Source organism: Oryctolagus cuniculus, chromosome 11 (assembly GCF_051225735.1).
Source record: "Oryctolagus cuniculus isolate XC-2025 breed Fujian yellow rabbit chromosome 11, ASM5122573v1, whole genome shotgun sequence".
In the NCBI taxonomy this organism is placed as follows: domain Eukaryota; kingdom Metazoa; phylum Chordata; class Mammalia; order Lagomorpha; family Leporidae; genus Oryctolagus; species Oryctolagus cuniculus.
Window position 1 is genome coordinate 113,829,567 of NC_142877.1, and position 4,076 is coordinate 113,833,642.

Genomic DNA, 4,076 nt, shown 5'->3' on the forward strand with positions numbered 1-4,076 from the left:
GAGGTCTTCCAACTGATGGTTCACTCCCCAATTGACCACAATGGCCGGAGCTGTGCCAATCCAACAGCCGGAGCTGTGCCAATCCGAAGCCAGGAGCCAGGAGCTTCCTCCAGGTTTCCCACTTGCGTGCAGGTGCCCAAGCACTTGGGCCATCTTCCACTGCTTTCCCAGGCCGTAGCAGAGAGCTGGATGGGAAGTGGAGCAGCCAGGTCTTGAACTGGCGCCCATATGGGATGCTGTCGCTTCAGGCCAGGGCGTTAACCTGCTGCACCACAGCGCCAGCCTTAATTCTTGATGACTACATTCTTGCATTATAAAATTCCAGGTTGAGTAGAGACATCATTTTTCTGTCCCCTGACTTCTGCTATTTCCAGCAAGACCTCAGCGGCTGTTTGCTTTATTGCTCCCTGTGGGTAGCGTGTTGTTTCTCTCGAGTTCTCAAGGTTTCTTTATCTTTGTTTTTCTGCATGTTAAATGACATGCATGGGTATGATTTTAAAAAAAGGTGTATTTATTGATTTATTTGAGAGGCTGAGTTACAGTGAGGAAGGGACGGAGGAATGGGGTCGGGGGGAGAGAAAGAGAGATCTTCCATCCACTGGTTCACTCCCCAAATGGCTACAAATAGCCTGGGCTGGGCCAGGCCAAAACAGGAGCCCGGAACTCTCTTCAGGTCTCCCACGTGGGCGCAGGGGCCCAAGCAATCAGACACCTTCTGCTGCTGTCCCAGGTCTTTAACAGGGATCAGGACAGGACGTGGAGCAGATGGGACTTGAACTGTGCTCACACGGGCACTGGCATTGCAGGCGACAGCTTTACCTGTTGCTCCACGATGCCAGGTCCACGGGTGAGGTTTAGAGAGGAGAAGAGGGATCTCTTCTGGCTCCGTTTGTTTCCATTTATTTACTTACTCAGCTCATGGCTGAGACCCCCATAACCAAGACAGATGAACAAGAGGAAAGCGTACAACTGATTTGATGTCAGCTTTGTGTGACCTGAGAACCTTCAGAAATGAAGAACCAAAGAAATAGGGAAATGTGCGTGTACTTGTGGTTGGAGGACAAAGGATTCGATCGAGTGGTCATCAACTAGGGGAACTTAGCAAGGCCTGCTTGTTCCTAGTGCCCTCGAGTGACACGCCCTCCAGACAGAGGGCAGGGCCTGTGGGAAAGGGAGGGGAAGCTCACAGGGAACTTCCTCCTGCTGGTGTTGGCTGAGGGTCATGGCCATACTTGGGGTGGTGTTTCTTGTACCCCGTCAGTGTATTTATCTTGCTTGGAGTTCAGTGAGATTATGTAATCTAAGTTTATCTATCTATCTATCTATCTATCTTCTAAATATTTTCTTTTTTAAAGCTCTATTTATTTATTTGAAAGGCAGAGTTACAGAGAGGCAGAGGCAGAGGCAGAGAGAGAGAGAGGGAGGGAGGTCTTTTATCTGCTGGTTTACTGTTTGAATGCCCTCAATAGCATTCCTGGGGCTAGGCCAGGACAAACCAGGAGTCAGGAAGTCTGTCTGTCTCCCACGTGGGTGCAGGGGCCCATGGACTCGGGCCAGCACCCGCTGCCTCCCAGGTGCACGAGCAGGAAGGTGGAGTAGCCGGGACTCAAGCCGGGCACTCTGGTAAGGGACGCGGGTGTCCTGAGTAGCGGTTTCTCGTGTTGGGCAAGCAACACCTGCCCCTACATTTATAGCTTCCACCAAATCTGGGAAAATTTAAGATGTTGCTTCCTCAAAAGATTTCTGTTCTGTCCCGTGACCTCTGTTCTCTTCTGAAACTCCGCTGACACGCATAGCAGGCGTCTGTACGCGTCCCACATGGCACTGAGGCCCTCAGTTCCCAGTTTCACTCAGATTGGGTTGTTTCTATTGATCTGTCTTCAAACGCATTGAAACTTTATTATATCATCTCAAATATGCTGTGAAGTATTTCATTTCAGATACTGTAATTTTTTTAGTTCCAGTGGGCTGGATCGCAAGTAGAGCAGCTGGGACTTGAACTTGTGCCTGTATGGGATGCTGGCATAGCAGGCAGCAGCTAACTCTATTAGTTCTTTCTAACAGTTTCTATTTATCTATGAGGTTTTTCTATTTATTTATTTAATATGAAGAAAATTTCTTTTATGCCTTGAGCAAAATTTTTTTAAAAAGATTTTATTTCTTTTATTTGAGAGGTAGAGATACAGACAGTGAAAGGGAGAGACAGAGAGAGAGGTCTTCCTTCCATTGGTTCACTCCCCAAATGGCTGCAATGACTAGAGTTGCGCCAATCTAAAGCCAGGAGCCAGGAGCTTTTAATGGGTCTCCCACGTGGGTGCATGGGCCCAAGCACTTGGGCCATCTTCTACTGCTTTCCCAGGCCATAGCAGAGAGCTAGATTGGAAGTGGAGCAGCCAGGACTAGAACTGGCACCCATATGGGATGCTGGCACCGTAGGCAGAGGATTAACCTACGGAACCATGGCGCTGGCCCAAGCATAATTTTTGAAAAGTTTATTTACTTATTTTGAAGGTAGAGTGACACAGAAAGATTACAGATAGAAGATAGATACAGAGAGAAAGAGAGATCTTTCATCCATTGTTTCACTCTCCAGATATCTGCAACAGCTGGCCTGGGCCAAACTCTATCCAGCCCCACGGACCCAAACCACCACCTGCTGCCTCCCAGGGTGCACATTAGCAGGAAGCTGGATCAAAAGTGGGGCTGGGACTTGAACCCTGGCGCTCCAATGTGGGATGTGAGGGTCCCAAGCAGTGTTCTAACTGCTACGCCACAATACTTTCCCCTTGAGCATATTTTGTAAAAAAAAAAAAAAATCATTTATATGTAGGGCAGAGTGATGGGGGAGATACACACACATAGGGGTCTTCTATCCACTGGTTCACCCCCCAGATGCCTGCAGTAGCCAGAGTTGGGCCTGGCTGTACGGCCAGGAGCCAGGGACTCTTTCAAGTGCTCTAACTTGGGTGGGAGGGACCCGAGAACTTGAGCCATCACTCTGCTGCCTCCCAGGAGGCATTAGAGGAAGCTGGATCAGAAGCAGAGGGACCAGGACTGGAACAGGTGGCACTGATGCAGGATGTGGGCATCTCAGGTAGTGGCTTTATCCACTGTGCCACAATGCCTGGCCCACACTTTTGTAGTGACTGCTTCAGAACCCTTGTCCACCATGTCCAGCGCCCCAGTTGACTCCGTGTCAGTATACATTGATTGACTTTCCTCTTGAGTATGACTCATACGCTCCCGTTTCCTTAGCGTCTATTCATTTCTGGTTATATCTTGGGCATTGTGATGGATACATTGCAGACACTCTGGATTCTAAAGGGTAATATTTTTTTGTTTGTTTTAGTGTACAGTTAATTTTGCTGAATCATGACTGCAGTGTTTATCTCCTTGGCAGTGTGTAGCCCCTGAACCCTGTTCATCTTCTGAGCATCAGCTGAGTTGCCTGCAGTCCCCCTCAGACGTGATAGTTCAGGCGCGGCCAGAGTGCTGTGCAATGTTTATGTACAGAATCCGGGCTCCTTCTCTGTCGCTTTCCTCTTCTTGAGGACTCCCCTCTCTCATTTTCTACTTCTACAATACCCCCTCCCCTCTTCTGTTTGGTTCTGCAAACCAGCAAGATTGGGGGTTTCCGTGAACGTGTTAGCTGCCAATGTAGAGTTTGGGCTCGGGTAGAAAGAAAACTTTTAAAGGTGAAAAGCTCCTGCTATGCCTTCTGCAAAGTGCTGACTTGTCCCGTTTCTGCCTAATTCGGTTACTCCCCATTGCTTTCAGGTAAGTTTAACACACTCATTTTTTTTTTTTTTTTTTGACAGGCAGAGTTAGACAGTGAGAGAGAGAGAGAGACAGAGAGAAAGGTCTTCCTTTTTCCGATGGTTCACCCCCCAAGTGGCCTCTATAGCTGGTGCCCTGCGCCGATCCAAAGCCAGGAGCCAGGTGCTTCTCCTAGTTTCCCATGCGGGCCATCCTCCACTGCACTCCCGGGCCACAGCAGAAAGCTGGACTGGAAGAGGAGCAACCAGAACAGAATCCGGCGCCCCGATCGGGACTAGAACCCGGGGTGCCGGCACCGC